We start from the raw sequence: 23045 nt of genomic DNA, 5'->3' as shown, positions 1-23045 counted from the left end.
GGAGCCCTGATCGAGGCATGCTGGGCCCTTTCTGGCAACGAGATCTCGTGTTTCCCAGGTTGTCCAGCCCACGTCTCACCAGCCTCCTGGCACTCCACCCTCATACACAGGGGCCCAGGTTTGGGGAGCAGGGTGGGAAGGCTCTCAGCCCCAGAAATACACCTGCAGGAACCGTGCCTCAGGATGGACAGCAGGCATAGGCCTGACCCCAGGCTGTGCAATCCCTGTCCCCTGGGGACCAAGGTTGCCCAGGCCTGGAGGGTGGCGGTGCGGCTCATGTGCGTCAGGTCCCCTTCGGCTCCCCTCCTGGGCCTCCCATCTGGTTACCTGCGGGCAGGCTCCCTGAGCAGTGGGCTGGCCCATGAGGCCACTCTCCTCCTCCGGGAGAAGGCCCTGCGCTTTCATCCTGAGTGGCCTGTCCACCTCCAGCCCTTCCCCTCCCCCTCTGGCTGGGGAAGAGTCAGGAAGCAGGTGGCTGGCATCCAGTGAGCACCGCCCTGAGCCGGACCCTCCCGGCTACGGACACGCTGAGGCCTCCGAGACCCTGCACGGCCTGGCCTATCCTCCCCCCTCAAGACTCCCAGCTCCGCCTCCTGGCGATGCTCACACACGGACACCTAGTGCGGTGTCCCCTCGAGGCCCGGGTCCCCACCACCCCCAACACCTCCACACCTTGCTGTTCACCGCATGGCACCACCTTCTCCCGGCTGCCCGGACCAGAACCTCAGGAGGTGCTGGAGGCCACTCGCTCCCTGGCCCAGGGCTCAGCCCCGGCAAACGAGGCCCACTCAAGGCGCATTCTGCCACCATGCTGCCCCTGCACCCGCACCAGCCTGTCTTCCCCAGAGTCACCTTCTTCTTCTGGACCAGAGCAGGCTCCTCCAGCTGGGCCCCCGCCCACCGCCCCTGCGCCCAGCCTCCAAGACCCTCCCCAGACACCAACGCAGGGAGCATGGCCGCAAACAACCCCACCGCTCAGGGCGCCTGGTGCACACCGCTGCCCGGCCTCGCTCCTGCCTCCTGGCTTTTGCCAAGAGACCTCCCTGAGAGCCCCTCCCTCCAGTCTGAGAGTCTGTGTCCTCCCGTCATTAGATCTCAGCCACATCACCTCCTGGGGGATGGCGCCCTGCTCACACGTGGCGGTCCTGCATAGGTCCCTACACAGCAGCAGCTCCCAGCTGCGACCTTTCCTGTTCCTTCCTCTGCTCACCATGCCGCCCCCTCTCCCCACAGGAGTGTAAGCTTTCAGAACAGTCTATGTGGTCTTGCTCAAGGCGGGGCCCACCCTGCACCCCGGGCAGGCCGGGATGTCACTGAGTGTCACCCGGGACCCGCAGCTAGAAGATGGCAGAGCCCGGGCTTCCTTGAGGGCCGCCATCCCAGGCCCCGCACACTCTCTGCAGCCCCTCAAGCCCCAGACCATGCTTTCCCCTGCTTCCCGGGATGCTTCCCGGCTCAGCCCACCCCTTTACTCCCAGGCCAGCACTTTCCGTCCCAGAGGCCGGACACACTAGAAATGCACAAAATGACGCAGCCCACAGGCGTGACTGCCAGCACCCGCCCCCCTCCCGGGCACCGGGGCGGCTCCCCAGAGGCGCACAGCTTCCTCTGGGTGTGGAGTGGTGTCCTGGGCCTGCCATTCCGGCCCACAGACCGGGGAGATGACGGCAGCAGAAATCCCTCCCGGGTCTGGACGCCAGAAGCCCCAAATCAAGGTGTGGGCAGGGCTGGGTCCCTCCTGCCTCCTCCAGCTCCTGGGGTCCCGGGGGTCCCCGGCTTGTGGCTGCGTCCCTCCAGTCTCTGCTCTGTCCTCACACGGGCTCTCCTCTCCTCTTTAAGGACACTTGTCACTGAATTTTTTTTTAATTAACTCTGATTATTATTCTCAATGTTTGTCCATTTACAAAGTTCAACTGCTTCATAAAGTGTACTGAACAGCAACATTTTCACCTTTTATTAAGGCAAGTTTGTAAAAATAATTTAATACGACCAGATGTCTTCATGAACTTTCAGCTTCATACATTTTTTATGTAAGAAACATACAAAAAAATCTGTTTTATAAAAAGCCACCTCAACAGAAGAAAGTAATGAAAGATTTTGAACCAGGTTACTTTTTGAAGGATGTTCTCGCCTTGTCTCAAACTCCAAGCACTATCCATCATCTTTTGAGCCAGTTTTGCTTAAACGCTTTACCACATCAACCCAGTTCCATCCTCGAGGAAGTTCTCCCTTATGATCTCTTTTGACTGCCAGCTCACGTTTCTGGGCTTTTGAAAGTTGTTCTTTCTTGTCTTTTTTCTTACTTGATGGGGCTCTATTAGGAGTTTCAACGGAGACGATATTGCTTATGGGTGTCACGGAATTAATGGGATGGTGATTCTCCATGAACTGCTCTTTATTGTCCTTGGCATATTCAAACAAAGTGTAAGTCATGGTGGTCCCGAGGTTAACTTCCCCTGCCTCCTGTAACTTGGCTAATATACTCTGCTTTACAGCTGATGATATAGTGCTGTTAAAAAAAGCATTCATAGATATAACTGGAGGTGTCTGGGGCTATGTTTTGTCCAGGAAATCTCTATTAAGAAGGCTTTGGGATCACCATTTTCACCTATCCTGTATTGAAATGAAACTGGACTTAATTCCTGGAAACCTTTATCTCCTTCATAAATTGAACGTAATGCTTCTACTTCCATCTCCTGGTCCTCGTTGGCACTCATCGCGCCGTTCGGGGAGTGCCACCTGGGCGGATGGCGTTGGTGACAACGAGTAGAAAGTGACAGCTGAGGCCCCGAGGCCGGGGAGTCCCCTTTCAGCGCCCTCGGCTACAGGAGGCGCACCCTTAGCCCCAGAGGCTGAGTCACGCGCACCCCAGCCCTTCCTCAGCGTGAGGCCGCCGCCTGGGGTCTTGTTGTCATTGACTTTTGGTGCCACCTAATCCAGGATACTCTCATCTTGTGACCCTTCGCTTAATTACATCAAGAGGTCTTCGCAAGTGAGGCTGCACTTGGGGTCTGGGTGGGCATATTTGGGGCACCGCAACCCAGCTGCCCCAGTGGGCTCTCTCCTTCCCTTCTCCTGGCACCCCCGGGCCTCCTCTCCCCAAGGCAGCACCCCGTCTGATCGTCTCTATGCCCTCTCTGTGTGGTGCAGGCGGAAGCTCTATAAAGGCTTATTTTTGGATCCGTGCAACCCCAGGCCGGGTGTGGGGGTGAAGAGCATGAGTCCCTGCTGGGCCACTGGCCCCGGACACATAGAAACCCGTGTGGAGACTGGACTGAGCCTCCTGCTCCGGCAGTGTCCAGGGCTCCCGTGTCTGCCCGTCCTGGTGTGGCCCCGGCAGGCAACTCTGGGGCATGGAGGCCAGACTCAGTGAAGGACTCCTGGTACAGCGTGTGGCAGGGGCCCGGGCCTCTGCTGCGGAAACTGCAAGCGGGCAGCAGGATCACAGATAAACTGGCACCCAGAGGTGACTCGCAAGCAGTCACCGCCATTGTCAGGCAGGCGGCTCATTAAGGCAGCGCAGGAACCACCAGGGTGGTGAGTTCACAGCCACGGGCGGGGTGCACGCCTGGGTCTGATTCATCATTATTTGGTAGAAGTTCAAAAACGAGGAGGAGGTGAACGTGTGACCCACTTCTGCTGGCTGGCAGGCACCAGAGCTGGCAGAAACACCATGGCAACCAGACGCACGGGCATAACTACATCAGCCCACGGTGCTCATGCTGAGTTAATGGGGAGCAGACACCTTCACCTCTCCAGCCAGGGAGGAAGAAGAAAAGCCAGCCCTGCTCACAAGGAGCCTGTCCGCACTGCCTTCCCTGGCCGGGTGTGCCCACCTGCCTGCTGGGAGCCTGGGACAGACAGGGCTGAGGCTCTGTTCCTCAGGGGCCCAGGCCAGCTGGCCCTCTGGCCGTGTAACAGCCACCTGGTCTAGCAGGGCCCACCTGCTGGTGTTCACACACCCACCTGACCTCTCACCAGGCACTGAGCAAGCAGGGGCACTGCCAGCCATGGACGGGGCAGGGACAGGCAGTAAGAAGAGCCCCGGTTTCCTGTGAACCCACGCTCTCAGGTCGCAGATCAGATCAGAACATGCCTGGGAATGGATGCCTCTGTCCCCGTTCCTCAGGGCCAGGGGCAGGGGGCGGGGGGGTGTTGGGGTGGCCTGACCCACACCTCTTACCTGGAGCAGGGCCAGGGTCTGACCCCTCCGCACCCCTTCTGCCACCTCAGCGGCCGGCTGGGGGCGACCTTGCCTCCCTCTCCCTGTGACCACCTGAGATCGGGGCTCTGTGTGGGGGGAGGCCGCTTATTTAACCATTTTATCGAGCCCCTGCTGCATGCCCGCACCCACAGCACGCTTCTGCCCCTGCCGGGGTGTAGACAGGAGAGGCGAGCTCCAGCCGACACCAAGGCTTCGGGATGAGGCGGCCTTCAGACCTGGCCTCAAGGCTGCCAGGACAGGGTCCTCCAGCTCCAGGGGGGCCCTCAGAGCCCCTGCCCCCGCCTGCTGCCATCTCTGCTGCCCCCTTCTCCCTGGGCCTGCGGGGCCTCCTTGGGCAAAGGCTGGCTCCTCTCTGGAGCCCCCACTTACGCACCTCTTTCCTAGGAGGGCCACAGCCTCCCGACAGCAGGTGCCCGCAGGGTCTCTGGGGGACTCCTCGGCACCCCTCACTGGGGACAGCCTCAGTGAGGTCCCGCACTCTCTGGGAGAGGCCCTCGGGGACCAGGCCCCTTCACTGGCCGGTTGAGGGCTGGACACTCCCACCCTCCTTGAAGGAAAAGCTGGGAGGATCCCCACCCCCAGGCCCCTGCCCCATCAGTGCCCCTTTCTGTTCTCCCCACAGGTGAGGGGTTTACACTCCTAAAACTGACTCAGAGATTTATTTCCTCGGGAAAATAAGCAGCCGAGGCCGGTCCTCTGATCAAGAAAACAGCAGCTTTCCTGAGAGCCGCACTCCCCGATTCGCACTCACATCTCTGCTAGAAGCAGGCCTCGGGTTTCTGGCCTCCGGGATGTGCGGCTGCGAACGTCTACGGCAAGAACGTCTACTCCCCGACCAGCAGTCACACCTGGGATGACAGGTGGACTGGCTCTTGGCCTTTCAATCAGTCAGGACGGACCTGCACAGTCCCGGCAACTTGAAACAACACCATGGACGCCTCACTGACGCAAGGGGATATTGGGGGTGACCAAGAGGTTGACCATTCGCATCGGACTGTGGCTGCGTGGTCCTGGGTGTGGCGGGACCCCGGGCTCCCAAGGTCCTGCCCCAGCATCAATGCTCAGCCCCAACCTGCCACACCCCTTTTGGCTTGTAGCTTATCGGTCAGAAACTGTCATGTGGCCTGACCACCCCGAGGGGCCCGGGAAGTTCCATCCCGCAAGTGCCTGGACGGTGCAGAGCCACAGTGACGACACCACAGCAGATGCAGCCTCTGGGACGTGCGGCCGCGAACGTCTATAGAAGGTGCTGTGCTGAACAGACAAACGTTTCCTAAGGAGGGCCAGGAGCGCGCCCATCCTGGGGGTGAGTCGCAGCGCTGGCCACCGGGGTCAGCACAGCGCCTGGACAGATGGAAGGAACACGGGCTGGAGGGCTGTGCGGGGCTGCGGCGGGCGTGTTTTCCTCCCGGAAGGTTCCAGCACTGACATTTAGTGAAGGACCCTGAACTCCTTCTCTGGGGAGGGGGGCCCTGCCTTTGTCGACTACACAAGAAAGCCACTGGTCCCGCCTCCCCAAACACCCTCATCCACACCAGGGAGACAGAGTGGGAGCCGGTCCCGCAGGGAAGGCGTCCCCAGGGCCTGCACGCTGCATTTGACGAACAGCTAGCGTGGGGCGCACCTCACAGGTCGTGTGTCTTCATTTACTAAGTCCACACTGCAGAGATGGGGTCTGCAGGGACCTCCAGAGACAACACACCCCCTCCTGGCACCCACGGACTGCACCCTCTCTGCCTCTCTCGCAAAAGGGTTGCTCTCTTCATCCCCCCGAAAAAAACCAGTTCTGGGCTTCCACCAGTTTTGCCTTGGAGAAGTGAAAACTAGATGAAGTAAAACAAAAATTAATTACATAAGATTGAATGAGCTGATGAAGATGGTGGTGATTTTTAGTTCTTCATTTAAAACATTGCTGATTCTCTAATGTTTTGTTTTCCAGATTTAAAGGGCCTTTTCTCCTTCCTCTTAAGCTATGTATAGCTTCCAGCAATTTGGTAAGGTGTATCTTTGCAGCAAAGGTTGGAATGTTTACCTTTTTTTTCCTGCCTGCCTGACCCCTCCAGAATTCAGAATATTTGTATTTTGTGTGATGATACACCTATCTGCATAAATTCCATGATCACCTGTTCTCCCTGTAACAGAAGACAGCTGCCCAAGTCCTTGGCTTGGCCCCCTAGGCTCTGGAGGACTTTGGAGGTCCAATCTGAGGTTCCTTATGAACAGGTCCAGCACAGCAGATTTTAAAAAGCCTATCTGATCAATCACGATTCTTGCTGCACTTACGTAAACAATCAGGCCAGGTTTATAAAAACTAGACTTAACCTGCAAACCAATTAGTGTTTCTGCGGTCATCTCTGGTAGAGATGGGGGTGATTACAGAAAGGAAAATTATGTTTCAGTAACACAGCTTCGTGGACAGTGGCCCGTAGTGCTGTTAACTGTCTTCAAGGTTTCTTCTGCCCATAAATGGACCGGGTCCTGAATTCTAGTTTCCTCCAATATTTGCCAAGAACGCTTCAAACTAATGTTTCCAACTTTTTCCTGCTCTTTTGACTTGGAACCAGTGAAAACTAAAACTGCCCTTTTCCTGAAACCATGCTGGCTAATGCTGACCATGTGACATAAACCTCAGAGAAATCATAATGGCTCACGTGTAATAATCCTCGTGCCTGTTGCTGTGTGTCCAGTCAGATGACCAGAGACATTCTCCCTGCAAAGCAGAGAAATCCCTCAGATTGTACCTGATACCCTCTCTCCAGCCGACGATGCTTAGAGTCCAACATCTGGAAATCTCAACCGACTGCTCCCAAACTCAGAAACTGAATTTATAATTTGCACCAAGGGTTAACCTTTGTTTTTTTTCTGTTTCCATAGAAACACCGCTCGTTAAATCACCTGATGGTTCCCACCCTATAGAGGCCTGATTTCGGTGGAAGCTCACCAGCAACAGGGCTTGGAGCCCAGCACCTTCCCGTCACCCTGTCGCCAGTGGTCATGAGGATGTGTGACCATGCAGACATTGCGTGTGCCTATGTAAACATCTTAAAAATCTGTAGCCGGTTTGAGTTACTCCGTCGGTCAAATCTTGGCTCCTGGGTCTTCAGTCCCCAGCTCTTGTCCTCAGTCACCGCACTGAGCTCTCCCTCGAGGGTTTTGAATGCCTGTTGGCAGCCAAATGGTGCCCAGCAGCACCCTGGATGAAATCAGCCATAACCACAGGGATGACGAGGACGGTGACCGGGTGGTCCTCCGGCCTGGGGGCTCAACTGGTGGGGACGGTGAATGTGGGACCGTCTGGCCTGACCACGTCAGCAGTGGTGCCCAAGGGCAGGGCCACCCTGGTCAGGCACGTGGTCGGCCTGCTGCCAGCATGACCCTTGGTGGGGAATTGTTAAAGTCAAAAACAGACCAGCCCGGAACAGTCCCTGAGCAGACAAAACCAGTTTAGTGGCGCAGATGAAGCTTCGCTTAGCTTATTTTGCAAGGCTAACTCGCTCTGGGTCACTTCTTGCTTAAGCTTTTGGAAACCATATGCAGCACTGAAACTGTTCCCCAAGGTTGACCGGAGGTAGCCGCTGACCAGCTCCCTAAGGAGAATTCTAATACGGTGACCAATCAAGCCCACAGTGGCTGCCTTCTCGCTATAGGAGCTGCTTTGTAACAATACAGCTCTGAGCGGGGTTGCGCCTTCTGGCCTGAGTGCTCCCAGTTTGCAAACTTGGTGGTGTGTGCACAGTGCTTCCACTAACCACTACTTGGTGATTCACTGGTTTTATGTCTCATTTCTGAAGTAGTGACCTCCTCCGGGGATGTCAAGTGTGCCCCCTGGGGTGGAGGCCTCACACATGTCAAGCGCACTGGAAACAGACCTGCAGCGGCTGGTGGTGCAGACAGCCCCTGTCTGCCTTACCTGCCTGAGCTCCTTGGCGGTCATTCAGTGCTTGGCAGAGGCTCAGAGGGGCTCGCCTGCAGGTCAGTCCAGAGACGGAGGCCCCTGGGGAGGCAGGCAAGGAGGATGGTGGGCGGCCCAGGCCGGGGTGCACTTCCTACCCCACCTCCCACACCTTGGGCGGGCCTGCCCACTGCTCCAAACTGGGTTGGTGCCAGCAAACTGGGGAGATGCCCTTGTCCTCCGGGCCTACATCATGGTGGTGTCTTGGGGCCCGCTGAGAGAAGGGACGATGGAGAGGGCTGTGCAAACACGGGATTCGGTGGGAACATGGGCGAGGGAGACGGACGGAGCCCGGTTTGGGGCTGGCGCAGTGCCTTCTTGGCGCTCCATGTGCTGGGGGCATGGCGGGGCGAAGCGTGCACCCGCACCCCATGGAGCCATGCAGGTGCTTGGTGGCCACGAGAGACAGTGAGGCCCGGGTGGCAGGGCCAACGAGGTGCCGCATGGGAATCTGGCCCCGGGCTTGAGAGGCCTGTGTGCAGGCACTCTTCCTGTGTGCCAGCTCCCGTGGAGTCCGGATCCGCACTGCCCGTATTCCACAGAGCACTGGACCCCAGAGGGTCTGCAAATAACCAGGAGAAGACAGAGCTATCGAGTCCATGGTCTCAGACCCCAGACTCTCAAGGGCCCTGTGAGTGAGCTGGGCGGGAAGAGCACAGAGCATTTCCCAAACTTAATTGAGAGCAAAGCCTTTTTCCTCGGAGCATCTGCTAAGTGCATTTCGGGCAGGGCTTTGCTCGTGTGAGGGCCCCACCCGAGAGGGCCATATCCTCGGCGGGGTCATTTTTCTTCCTTAGCCATAGGCACCTGTCCACGGAGCTGAAAGCCTGAGGCTCAGAGGTCCAGCTGGGGTGGAGCAGGGGTGGGGCCTGACCATTCAGTCCCCCCACCGCCTGGCCCACCTTCCTCTTGGGTCCCCCTCTGGGGTGGGGGAAGCAGGGCTGTGAGCCCAGAGAAGCCAGAGGCACAGGGCCTCTCCATTTGCACCCCGCGGCCTTCCAGAGTTCTGCCCAAGGTCCCTCAGCCGCGCCTTTGAATTACACACCCAGGGCATTTGTTTCTGAGGCTGGAGCCTGTGTTTATCGTTGCTAATGCATTTCTCAGGAAAGGATGTGCCGCGCTGTCTATAAATTTAGGAGGTGCTGGAGATAAATCCACGTACCTTGGTGGAGACAGATACGTGTGCCAAGCACGGCCGCAGCTCCCAGGGAGACAGATCTCCCACTGGCCGCCTGGAGGCAGCTCATTTGTTCAGTGGGTGAAGGAGGGCGGGGTGGGGAACTGGGCCTCCTATTTGTCTCCCTTACACCTGGGCCTGGGCTCCAGGAGCCCATGGGATTGAGGCTGGAAGGCCACGGGAAGAGTGGGTGCTCCTGAAAGGCTGTAACCAAGGGGCTGGCATTCATGGCCCTGGTTCTAGACACAGGCACTCAGCTACCAGCCTGCCAGATGCCCTGCAGTCAAAGAACCAGGAAGCCACAGACGCCAGAGAGAGGTGGTGGTGGAGCAGAGGGCCATCTAGCAAGGAGGCCCTCACCTCTGCAGAGGAGCCACTTCCCCCTGGGCATTTTGGGAGCTGGGCAATGGAACTGGGTCCAGGTGACAACAGACAGGACTGGGCACAGGCTGTATGGGCCCCTGAGTGTTTCCATCCATCCTCTGGGAGCCAGCACCCCACCCCTCCCACAGGCCCCAGTGGGGTCTGTGGAGCCGACCCACGGGGCAGGAGGCAGAGGCCAGCACTGAGGTCATGTGGTGCTTGCTGCTTACATGGCAGAATCTGTGCAAAGGAGGGGGAGGAGGGCTGCCCTGGGTGCCCTCTCCGTAGGACAGGACAGCGGAGCCTCACGGACTGTAGAAGGCCTCCCAGCCCTTTCTCCATGGAATTGCCAGACTCCCAGCCCAGAGCCGGCACTGCCAGGGGAGTCCATTTTGCCCAATGAGCTCTTGCCCAGACGGGAGTGTCGTTCATTTCCAACACGCCCCAGGAGAAATGGACTGACCTGCTCATTTCTGTGGGGATTGTCAGGCACCCCCGTGTCCCAGGTCCTGGGCTGGTGCGGGGCCCTGAGTGTCCCCAGGCAGCCCACAAGCTGGGGCAGACCCACGGCTCCTTAACAGAGAACCGTGAGCCTCTCCAGGAGGCCCACCCCATAGACGGTCAGCCAGCACCCTGCCCAGCGCATCAGCTTTTCCCGAACCCTCCGCCCTTTCCTTCCTCAAACTGCCTTGCTAATCTGCACCTCAGGGCCTTTGCACATGCTGCCAGATTTGGCCTGGCTGGACCCGCTCCTCCCAGAGGCAGCTTGACCACCCAGCACGAGCTGTCCCGAGCCACTCAGAGTCTCGCTGGTAACTTGGTGACAGTCTGCCTGCCAAGGAGGACAGGAGGGGCCTTATCAGTATTGTCTGACCCTTGTGAGTCCCCAGGGATGCCACATCGACTGTCCTGGTGTGGGTGCTGCTTCCCTTTCCAAACCAGCCACTTGACCACCTTCATTCATCTATTCCCCACACCTTGTGTCCCCATGGGACAGCCCTGTGGTGGACTCACGAGACCCATGGGCGGACCGCCCTGGACACCCCATGCTCCCAGTTAAACCTCATCCCTCCCAGAGAGCCGGGCCCCTTCCCCAGGGGGCATTTCACATACATTCTCATTGAATCCTCACAACACATGCATGCGATGGGCATGATATCGATGCCATTTCTCAGTGAGCCAGCAGGCCTGAGATGACCGCCTGGGTTCTAATTGCCCAGCGTGTGGCCTGCAGACCTCGCCGGGAACACACAGCCCTGCCGGCTGAGTACCAACCCGAACCAAGTATGCACCCATGGGGTGTGGTGGTCCTTCGCTGCCGCCAGGCCTGCTGCTCTTAATCTGTCTCTCATCTTGCCAGTGGCTCTGGAATCCCCACCAAGGGACCCTAACAGTGGCCTGTGTCGTCCTTGCCCCTGAGCTGGTCCAGGACCCCCTCGACCTCTTTATCCCCGCCATCCAGCCCTGCATGCTAGCCAGCAGGGGTGTCCTCAGACAGGCCTCCAGGCCTTGCAGGGAGAGGGGCGGCCTGGCCCCATGCCTGTGCCCTGACCGGGGGCTCTGCAGCCACCTCCCTGCACTGTTCTCAGGACCACCGGGTCTTCATTTCTGCTGGATGCCTGGGTGGGTGATGTGACCTGCAGATTAATGTTAGACAAGCTAAACCTCTCTAACACGCTGATTAACGTTTTCATATGGCTGCTGGTGGGGCAGGCCTTCCGGCTGTCACAATACATCCTTCCCGGTGACATCGGGGCTGCGGCCCAACGAAGCCCTCCATGTTCCCGGGGCCTGGAGTCCCCTTTGTGACTGGGCCCCTGGACGTCCTCTGCAGGCTGGGGTGCACTGGAAGGTGGAGCAGTTTCCCCCCACCAGAGGCACAGCCATGCCCCACACTGCCCTCGGAAGGGCAGCTTGCAGCAACTCGGCCGCCAGTTCCTCAGCCCCAGAAACATGGTCTCCAGGTAAGGCTCAAACCCAGTGCTTCAGAACCCAGCAGAGGCCCCAGGGAGGGAGGGGCTATTTTAACTAAAACCCACCCCTTTGGAAGTGCTCATACTTTGTGGAAGGTTGACGGATGAGGGACCCCCAGGCTCTGTGGGTGGGGGACAGCTGAGCAGTAGGCTCGCTCAGTCCTGAGTCCCTCCACCCAGGACCCAGGAGGACAGGCTGCCTGCTGGGGGTGCCGGTCACTGAGGGAGGGGTCAGCGGGGCAGGTGCCTCATAGAGGACAAATCAGGGTAACTGGGCATGGCAGGCATGACCACTTTGCTGGAGGCACTGGAATGTGACCTGCCCCCATGATCACTTCCCAGGAGCCTGTGCCATGTGGTCAGGGAGTCAGGCACTGGCCCCCATCCTTCCCCAGCTCCCACAGGACCAGGCCCTGAGCGAGGCTGGCTCAGAATCCACGGGCCCAGGGCTGGCTGAGCGGCTCTGTTGCAGAGAAGCGTGGGGAGTCTGGGCCTGTGGGCGCAGGGTGGGCCTCCACGGCGAGCCGTGCTGCAGTGGACCGTGGGCAGTCATGCTGAAGCCCTCTGCCCACGGCAGCTCTCCTGACTCCTGCCTCAGCCCCGCCCAAGCCAGGGGGACGCAGGTGTGCCTCCTAAGTCAGCCCGGGAAGCAGAGAGCAGGAGAGATTCTTAAAGAGCGAATGGGGGTCAGATTGGAGTCCCCGTGGCCCCCTCAGATTCCCTCCTGCAGGAACAGAGCAGGACTAAGGGAGCTGCGGGGCTGCCCCAGAGCTGGAGGACGTGGCCACCCAAAGCCAGAGCCCCAGGGTGCCGGTGGGTGGGGAGGGGGCCACAGGCAGGCAGCAGAGCCCTCGCAGGGCACTGGGATGCTCCGCGCTTCCCCCTCTACCGTGCCGATAAGCATTGATTATTGATCACTCACGTTGGTGCCAGTCAGAGCTAGAACACAGCATTCACTCAGCCAGCAATCACCGACACGCACGGCACAGAGACCTACTACGTGAGGAGGAGGCACACACAGACGTGAGGCTCTCCCTGTTTTTTGGGACAACAAAGAAGCGGCAGGTTTGGGGAAAACTGTCTTATTTGCCAAGGAGAAAAGTCAGCTGCAGCTGTAATTCTACAAGGGCTAGGCCCTTGGGAAGGTCTGAGGCTCCTAATTTCCCACGTGTTGTAGGCACGTGTTCAGCTTTTCTAGTGCAGACCCGGTAGAGGCGGGGAGCGGGTTACAGCCCGGATTATGAAGGCGGCCCCTGAAGGGTGCTGATGTCACCAAGAGCCACAGCAGGGGTGGTGCTGACAGCCACGAGGCCCAAGGGAGGCTGTATCTGTTATTCCCTGCCCCCCACCAGACAGCCGGCTGACCCCACTCTAGGACCGGGGAGTAGCCCCGAGGCTTGAGCAGGCATCACCCTCCCCCTTGATGCACAGCTGGCCCCATCCGGGTGACCCTCAGAACTCATGTTCAACAACTGTTGGTACTGATGTGCTTTCACTCTTCCCAGATGGGAAGGAGAGGACATGAGGGCAAGAGGTGTCTCCTGGCAACCATTCTGGGACCCGCACGAGGACTGCCAGCCTGAGGAAAAAGCCAACGCATGGGTAAGGAAGAACTGAGAAAAACACAGAGAAGCAGGGCCCAGTCACACTGTGCCTGGGACCAAGAAGCCTCTGGGTGCCTCAGTTAGAAGAGAAATTAAAAATAAACCGTCATTATTTAAACCAGTTTGAGTTGGATTTTATGTTTCCAGTAACCAAGCCTCCTGAGTCAGAGACCATCTACTGAGCCCAGAGTGCGTCCCAGGCCTGAACGCGCCTCGTGGGCATGATCGCGTTCATCCGCATGATTGCCTGTGCCCTGGGAGCTACTTAATTTTCCAGTTTACAGGTGGAGGGACTGAGGCTGCTTAACAGGGGAAACGGGCGTGGGGGTGGGGAGCGGGGTGAGAACGAGGCTCCCGCGTGCTGACCTGAAATTGTCTAGGTCCCTGTTGCCATGTGGCCACCAGGAATGTGTGGGTGTGTCATGTGCACACGGGGGACACACCGGCTCTGTCCACTGACAGAGGAACAAAGAGGCTGCTCTCCCAGCCGGAAAACACACCTGTTTCATGATCCCAGCTGACATGCATTACAGTGTTCTGGGTGGGAAACAGAGCCAATTTCCAACCTGGAGCGAGGGGAGGTGGGCGAAGACAGATCTCAGCTTGAAGCCGTGTGGCCTCTGTGCTCTGTGTGGAAGGAATCCTTGGGAGAAGCCGGCGGTATTTAGAAATGATTTGTGGGGAATTCAAGGAAAATGCTGCCCTGAGTTCAGTTTCCCCTCTGCACCCCTTCATCAGTCTCAAATAACGCCTGAGTGCTGTGTCCCTGGGGCTCCAGAAGCCCCACTTGGAAGCCTAAGAGGAGGCCCTGGCCAGCAGAGGAGCTCCCCTGCTGCAGGTGGGCCCCCACCCGGCACTCACAAGACCCTGGTGGGAGGGGCAACACGTGGGAGCCTCTGGGACTGGCCGCCAGCCGCCCCAGCGGCCACGTGGCCACCAGAATCTGCGTTCTCTGCTGACACGAAAGAGAGGCCTGTGGGAGATGGAGGGGGCCTCCCGTGCCCAGCGTGCCAGCGGTCAGGTGTGCGCTTGGAAGGGGGCCCAGGGCTCCGTGTGTCGTCAGACGCAGAGGAAGGAGGCGCCTTCTCAGGGGCGCCGTCAGCGAGGACATCAGCCTTCTGCTGGCTCTTAGCCCATCGGGCTGAGTGCATGTGATCATGGACCTGGTTTATCAGGCAGGAAGCAGCCCCCTGAGGAGGTGTTGGGGGAACACTTGGCCCAGTTTTAAAGATGGATTAGTTACAAGACCCTAAGCAGGAGCCAGTAGGCAATGTGCCCAAACTGGATGACCAGGACGGGAAGGAATGCAAACGTGACAAACAGAAGTCCATCGTGAGGGGAAGCAGGATGCCTGAGAGTCGCAGTGGGCACTTTGGGGGCTGAGCCCCACCCGACCTCTTCAAGAGCATCTCCTCGTTCTTTTATGGTACCAGCGCCTGGTTTTCCATCCTACACAGCTTGAAACACGTCTGAGACAGTTCACTGGGGGGTGACTTGGGGTCCGAGGTTTGTCGTTACAAGATTCGCCTTTGTCCAAGCAATCGCGGTTGCTGCCAAGTCAGCGGGGATGAGACTTTCAAAGCAGCAGGCAGCTTGGCGTGACTGTGGCAAGATGGCAGAAGAGTCGATGGGCGTCAGGGAACTACCAAGGTTTCCATGTCCACGGCGGTGACGGGGAAAGAGGCCAGGGGCCACTGATGGAGGGCAACATTAGCCTCCGGTTGGGAGACGGCCAGGCTCCGAGGGGCTCTGGCTGCGTGCTGCGCATCCCTGGGCCTGGGTGTACCCCTGGGGACAGTCAGGCACAGACAGACCCTGAGACCCTCCCTCACATGGGTGCCTGCCTAGATGGGCACCTTCTGTGTCTGTGGGTGCCTGGCACACAGTGTGGCTGCCTCTCCTCTACCCCCAGACAGGTGTGAGTGACACCACGTGCACACCTGTGGCTACTAAGTCGCCGCTCACTGGCCCAAAGCTTTGTTGGTGTGGCAGGGAACAGGCCAGGCCACTGGCTGGAGGGTGGGAGGCAGCCGCTGCGGCAGCCCCGCCCCAGCCCCTGGGTTCAGCCCACCAAATAGGTGAGAGATATGCAATTTCGTTTTGCAGCAGAAACTCATTTCCAACTTCTTTCACAGAGGAGGGCTTCTGTGGGTGGAAAGTCACCTGATTCCCGAAGCCACACATGACTTTTAATATTATAGGAACTCTCCATTTCTCACTAATTTAATTTCTAGGGCTATTAAAGGTAGCCCGGAGAAACACCATCTGTTGAGTCAATGATAGACTGGAGAAAGAATTTTAGCAGGAAGCCTGTAAATTTCCACTTTATCAGGGATCTTGGTCTCTAAAATCAATCGGGGGATGCACTGCAATACTTTTCAGGAGAATCTCTCAGTCGTGGCCTTTTCTTGGGCCATTCTTCATTTCAATCCATCAGCTCCTGACACTCGTGGCCCCGGGAAGGGCCCTGACGCCCATGGCCAAGAGCATCCCGAGACTGCCAGAAGAGCAGCCATCAGAAAACAAGATACTTAAGGGATTGCATTGTTTTTTGTCAGAATCCCCACAGCGCTGACTGCACTTGGCCTCAGCAGCCCCTGCACCTGTACCCGAGTGTGGAGCTCCTCCGCGGGTTGGGGGACAACCCCATGTGAGCTGGCACCCCCACATCACCTGTCTCAGCATCCAGAAGAATCCGCTGTCCAAAGGCCCTCCCGTCCCAGAGGCGGGCTGTGACGCTCTGCCGCCAGGACGCCCCTCCTCCGAGGGCTGTGGCTTAACTGGGTCCCTGTGACTCCATGGTCAGTAGGTGCTAGCTGTGTGCCGGGCACCATTAGCAGAGACACGACACACACCCCTGACCACAGGGCATTACCCTGGAGGGGACACCTGTCAGCTCCGGGATCCAGGCAACTCCCGAAGGGCTCACGCCCAGGAGTCGGTTTGTGCAAATGGCCTTTGCACAAGCAGAAAGCCCGGGAGCACCTCCCCTTCAGCAGGACCACAGCACCAGCTGTCTCCCCACCCCTGCTCAGGAGCCCCTGGGCTCCCCTCCTTGGGACTCTGGGAAACTCGGTCCCTGTGCTGGCACAGGCACCCACCTCCCTCTCCACCTGAAGCCCTGCTCCCGCCACCCACCCGCTGCAGCCCCCCAGTGCCCAGACCCGCCTGCCCTCTCTGCTGCCCAAATCCCGCCTGTCCACCCTCCCATGCTGCCCCCTCTCCGAGGGCCTCGGAGCCTCTCTGGCCATGAGTCCTTGCCCTCGGGGGGGCACACCCTGGACATGGAGAACACGTGGGTCTCTTTTTTGATGAAAGTCGCCTGAGGAAGGAGGCCACAGGGTTTGGGGTGCCCCTGGGGCTGCCCATAGAGCTTAGACCAGTGGCATGGCCCGCGGGTGGTGAGGACTGGGCACCAGGTGACTTCCGGCTGCCGCAGCCTCTGGTGCTCTGGGCTCGGTGCTCTCCAGGGTCCCAGGGATGGCAAGGGGACCGACACAGACAAACTGAAGGGGAGAGGAGGGGGCTCCAGGCTTCGCTCCCGACTGACCCCCAGCCTCTCAAGGTCAGAGCCAAGAGGCTTGATTCCCTGCAGCCCCCCTCTGGTGGAAGGAGCCCAGGCACCCCGCTGAGCAGCCGTCTCCCACCCCAAACGCTGCTCTGCAGGCAGGCAGGAGCCAGCATGGGGTCCCACCCCGCCCGTGGGCACTGCCTGCATCCCACCTCGCTCGCTCAGGACGCTGGAGGGTTTTCTGCCTTACATGTTCCTTTGGACAGGTTGGCACATGAGGGGCCCGTGCCTTAAGCCCTCACCTGCCAGCTCATCACCAGGAACGCCTTCACTGGCAGTCAGCAGCGGTGCAGGGCAGCTGGTCAGCGGCTGGGAGCGGCAGTGGGTGCAGTGAGTGGCAGGGAGGCCCCGTGAGCGCCAGCCTGGAGGGGGACCCCGACGTGGGGGGGGGCACCTCTGTTGGGCCAGCACGGAGCACGGCAGCCACAGAACAAACCCCCTCCTGCTTCCAGGGCGCTGCATGGCGAGCCCGCCCCCGGCTCTGACGCGGGGCAAACCCACTCTGGAAAGGGCCGGTGGTGGGTGCGGGAACCCCACGGAATGCAGGGCCTCTGTGGAGAAGACGCGGCTCTGCCGGTGCAGCAGAGAGCCAGGCCATGGCCGCAAGGGCATGTGGCCAGGTGCCGATAGAACTTTATTTGCAAAAACAGGCCAGCTTTGGCCCTTGCGGGGCACACCCAGGGTCCCCCCTTGTCATATCACATACAGAGAAAATTGTAACAGGTATGCACACGGAGGCAAACAGACCAGGTGGCAGGAGGTGGGGGACCAGCTGAGACTGTGTCTCTCTTGTGCATTAGCTGTGACGTTTGAGACAAGCTGGAGGCCACACCAAAGACCCTGGCCTTCGTTCAGCTCCTGGAGACACCAAGAAAATCTCCTGACACGAGAAATTTCCTAGATGCCCTTTCCCCTAAAAGCTGATCACGGGTCTGTTCAGAATGTTTCTCTGCTGAGGAGTGAGCGCTGGGGAGGCAGCGGCCCCGGTGCAGTTTGCTGCCGGGCCTGCATTTGCTGGAGGAATGACCTCTGTGGGGACGAATTCACGGGACGTTCCAGGTGGAAGCTGGGGCCTGGTCCCAGTCCTGCTGCCCATGTTCCAGGGACCCTGGGGCTCTCACTGTGTGCACCCTGACCCCACCTCTGTGTCTCTCTGTCTCTGTCTGTCTCTGTCTCTCTCTGCATCTGTCTGTCCATCTCTCTGTTTTACTGTCTCCCTCTGCATCCATCTGTCTGTCTCTCTGGAAGACAAGCTGGCCTCTCTGGGGCTGCACAGGTGAAGAGCAGCGACTGTCAAGTGCCTGTTTGGAGGAACTTCAAAGAATAAGTGAGCTGTCAGCAGACTTGTGGCCCTGAAGCTCTGACTGGGAACAGCTTCTCTCCTCAGGACACCATATGACTGCAGGGCTGAGCCAGGATGTCACTGCTGTGGGCACTTGCACAAACTGTCCCCAGCATGTCCCCACAATGCCACATGCTGCCACCTCATCTGTATGCCTGGTGCCTCCAGGTGGGCCAGAAGCCCCCAGGGCAGAGACCCTGCCACCCCCACCACACACACAGCCTCCTCTGTCCTGGGGACAGGGTCAGGGCTCAGTGAATACACCGGGCCTGCGGGGGTTGAATGTCCAGTTCCAGAAGGAGCCAGGGCACTGATACCTAACAACAGAGGTCCAGGGGCAGGCCTGGGCACCCCCCCCCCCAAGCGCCTGGTGATAGAAGAGGCCACGGACTCATGGGGTCCCGAAGCATTCCTCGGCCAGACACTTTTCATGACCCCACCGTCTGTTTGCTCCTGACCGGGCAGGAGGGGCGGCTTTGTGCTCTGACTTTTCTGCCACAAGCTGGCCTGTCCACAGGACTGCCTCAGTCTCTGTCTTTGGGGCATCAGGGCCTCCTCTGGCCAGCACACTGAGGACAGCTTAGAGACCAGAGCCGGGCCCGAGGGGCACAGGGGCGCTGCAGCCCATGGAAGGAGGTGGGGAGGCTCCCAGCCCTGCACTGTCACCACCCGTCCCCATCACAACACCTGGCCCGGCCTGCAAGGAGCCAGGGAGGGGTAAGCAGGCAGTGCTGGGCTCTGGGGACACAGGGACTTAGTAAACAGCTCTTCCTGTCCCTCCCATCAGCATCCTCATCCCTTGGAGGGGGGACCATGTCCACGAAGGGCGTGGCTCCTGCCACCTGGCTCTTGCTGCCTGATGGTGACCACGCGGGAGGGATGGGAACAGCTGGCCTGAGGCTGGGGGTCACTCTGCGGGTCTCCAGCAGGCAGGCCTGGAGGCTCCTTCCTGGTCTGCATGGTGCTAATTGCTCTGTATTGGCTGGACCAAAGGGGTTGCAGCTAGTCTGACCCCTAAACACCACATGGGGCAGATGGATGACTCTGGGAGCCTCATTCCTAAGTCCTGCTGGGGCAGAAGTTTCCAGAATGACCTTGGGCTGTGTATCTGGTCAGCCTGTCTGAGTCCTGCCAGAAGAAAGGCTTTTCTAGGGAGCCAGGCTTCCTGCTGGGAGGAAGGGTCCTCCAGTTCCGGGATCTCTGTCCAAAGGGGTCTTAGGAATCCCCCCACAACAGCTTCGCAGTGAGCAGCGGGCACAGGGCAGGTGGGGGGTTCTTCAGGCAGTGCACCTTTGGCTGGACACCCCCTTCCCCCTTTTTCTCCAATGCCTGAGAAGCAACCACCCAGAGGCCTCCCTGACCTCACACCCACCCTGCACTCTCAGAGGCCCCACAGCTCCCCACACTCAGCACATGGTCACCTGCACACACCTGGGAAGGGTACAGACCAGGGTCAAGGTCAGCACCCCTGGGCCCTCCCTGAAAACGCAGAGAGAGCTGGGCACCAGCCAGGACTCCCGCTCTGCCCCTCCTGGCTGCTGGACTTCAGCGCTCGTGAGGACCACCCCACAGCCTCCTTCTCAGGACTAGAGATGGGGGTGCAGAGAGCGCTTAGCAAGCATGTGATAAATAACAGCGACTACTATTATCCAGCTACCAAACAAATACCAAGAAAACACAAGCTGTGCGGACACAGCAGGGACCCTAGGACCATTCCAGGGCACAACCTAATCACCAGAGTCCAGTCAGTGCTGAAGGCCGGGCCCCAAGGCAGGAAGGTGACCCTGAGGGAGGGCAAGCCCCCACAGGTGGGCAGCTCAGGGGCTGGCAAAAGAGGGCTGGGTGGCGCTGGTGCAGTCTGTGCCACGTGGAGGGCTGACCCACCGTGAGCCCCTGGTGCATGCTCTGGCTGTCATGCATGGCGCTGCCTCGGCGGGCCCAGGGGCCTCGGTGTGTGGAAGGCAGAGAGCACCAGGCGCGTGGGCCTCACCTGCACACTGCCGCTGCAAGGCTGCGGTGAAGCCCCTGCTCCGGGCTGGGGCGCAGCCAGGGCACAGTGGGTGCAGCCGTCCTTACAACTCCACGAGGGGCAATGCTCCTGGGGACATGTTGCTGATGCAACAGGTTTGATGGGCAGCAGGAGGCTGAGGGTCAGGAGTCGGTTACCCTTAGTCCCACTAGACTCCCGGGCAGGCGCCAGAGGAAACAGCAGCGAGCGACGCCAAGTTCCCACACCCGAGGCCTCACGGCGCTGCACCAAGGGTGGGACTGAAGGCCAGGAAAGGCAGTCAAGCAGCCCAGGTCCCCCTGCTCCAGAGGCGGGGTGGGAGGGGCCAGGGCTCCGCTCGAGAGGGGAGGAAGCCTGGTGCACAGGCCAGCATCCCCTCTCTCGCGGGACCCCGAGTGAGTCGGGGGCTAATGGCCGAGTGACTCTAGTACAAGGGACAGACTGAGGCGTGGCGGCACTGCAAGTCCCACAGTGATGCTGTTTCTCAAGGCGGCAGCCCGGAGCTTCCCTTTCAACTCAATTAGTTCACTGGTATTGAAAGCAGAGCAGGCAAAATCCCTGGGGACCAGCGAGGGCCCTGTGGCAGCTGGGATGTTCTTGGCCTCGGCCCCCCTATCTTCACGCTGAGCGCGGGGTCAGCGCTCTGGCCCTGGAGAGAAAGGGCAGGTGGGTGTGCAGGGGAAGGTGAGGCCAGGCTGCGACATCCCACTGCCCGGGCCGCTCTGGCCGTGCGCCCTCTCTCCCTGGGCCTTGTTTCATCTCCCGGGAAAGAAGCTAATTTGGACTCAGTTGCCAGGTGCTTGCCCGCGTGCTGGTCGCACAGTTGTGAAGGGCTGTGCGGTCTAGCGGGAGCGGCGGCTTCTGACTGCCCTGGGCCTTCTGGCAGCACCTTCCAGCCCCAGCTGCAGGGCCTGCGTGCGAGGTCTGGGCACTGAGTTATGCTTTCTAAGAGCCACATCAGACATTCTGGATCTATTTCCTACACATATTCAAGATCGTACAAGGAGGGACCCAAGGACCCAGCAGCACCCCTTTTAGGAAATCATCTCGCAGCCGAATCCGCCAAGCCAGCAAAGCCCTAGTAGCAAGGAGAGCCAGTGGCTGGAGTGCTCACAAGAGGAAAATTGAAAACAGCCCATCAGCCCTTCAGCAGGATGGGCTGCACTGCACTTCTGTTTCCAGGCCAGGGAATCCCAGGACCAGCAGACGCGGGGGCATGGAGGCCACCGGCTGGGCACAAAGTCTGCACCAAACCCTGTGCCGGGGACATAGCTTTGCCTCTCTGCTGCCCGGAGCTGGGCCTGGGGGACTGTCTTCACATCAGCTCACATTTCCGAAGGGTAACGGGCTCAGAGGGCCCCTGCGGCCCCCAAGGTCACACCAAGCCTGGTCTGAGAGTCACTTAGCTGTGACTCTGTGTGGCCATGAAAGTGACCGCGTGGTAAGGCATTCACAGGTGTGGATGGCTGCCCACAGAGCTCTAGGTGGAAGGCGGGCACAATGCTGTCAGCTTGGACATCTTTCTGCACAGACACAGGACGGCAGCTAATGGGGGTTCGCATTTCCTTCTCAGACTTTCTGAGTTTTCTGAACTTTTCTTGCAAACACTGCGGATAGTTTTATAATCAGAAGAAAACAATACAGCTATTTTTAAAGGCTTCAGTTGGCACCGTGGAGAAGGGGGAGTGTGGCAGCTGAAGCCAGCCGTGAGCTGAATCATCTCTGGGCCTGGGCTTGGTGGCATGGCACTAAGGGACTGGCGTGACCAGAAGGAGCTCTTACCTAGGATGGGCACCAGGAGCGGGGTGCTCAGAGGACCGGGGCAGGACAGAGGGGAGCTGGCGCAGGCGGGCAGGGTGCTGGTGCCCGACAGCGACAGAAGATGGGGCATCCTTCTGCCCTTCCTGGCTGCTCTCTGCCAACACAGAGAAATCCACAGCACACACTTATGAACACACACACGAATGTAACACTTTTACTGAGCCTGGGGGATGAAACCACAGCGCCCCTTATGTAGCCACCTGGGGAAGGAACACAGCCTGGCCTGCAGAAAAGGCCCTGCCAGTCGTGCACTGGGCTGGCAGTTCCAGACAACGTCCTGGGGGAGCTTGTCTCCAGCAACGGGGAGGGTCTGCCCAAGCCGTCCACACTCCAATTGATGTGGCCCAGCAAGAATCAAGTGCAGCCGCTGTGTATCAGCAAATAAAGCCCTCGCTCCCCCAGCTGCATGAACCCACCTGGACCAGACGCTGGGTCAGTGATGGTTTTCCTCCCATTGTGCTCAATGCCCATCTCTGCTTCTGAGAAGGGCATGCGTCCCACCACCCTCCCTACATCCCCCAGCACAAGGTCTCCCCCGACAATGAAATGAGCAACACTTTGACCTCAGGTTTACTTGATGGATGGACAGAGCATGGGAAATGACAGGCACACCGGTGGGGGCCACAGAGTGGCAGGCGACTGCGGGAAATTAAACCAGCCTCCTTAGGTCATCCATCATGAGCCCCGTCTCCCTCCCCCAGCCCAGGGTCAGCCGTGCTCCACACACAGCACGGTCCGTCAACAGGGTGGGCTGCATTAGCACATCGTGTCTATCTCTTGAAGGCCACAATCAAGCAGACCCCAGAGCCCAGCGCCTGCTCGCGCACCCAGAAATGCCTTTTAAGCACTGCCTTAAATGAGGATTTAATTGAAGTGTAACAAGGCATCTAATATGTGTGTAAAGGACAAAGCCCTCCTGGAATTAAGCATCGGTTAAATAATTACTTTGCTTTCTTGGCCCCAGCCCACCTCGGCTGCTGATACAGGCTCCTGGAAGCTGTCCTTTCTT

At 59.1% G+C, this 23045-nt stretch overlaps 1 pseudogene; it reads right to left on the bottom strand.

Annotated features, from left to right (window-relative positions):
• Positions 1 to 1882: 1882 nt before the first annotated feature.
• Positions 1883 to 2691, bottom strand: LOC108390241 (RWD domain-containing protein 4 pseudogene; annotated as a pseudogene).
• Between the last annotated feature and the right edge of the window lie 20354 nt (positions 2692 to 23045).

Source organism: Manis javanica, chromosome 2 (genome assembly GCF_040802235.1).
Source record: "Manis javanica isolate MJ-LG chromosome 2, MJ_LKY, whole genome shotgun sequence".
Taxonomy (NCBI): Eukaryota; Metazoa; Chordata; class Mammalia; order Pholidota; family Manidae; genus Manis; species Manis javanica.
The sequence above is the reverse complement of the archived record's forward strand: the minus strand, read 5'-3'. Positions and strand labels throughout refer to the sequence as shown.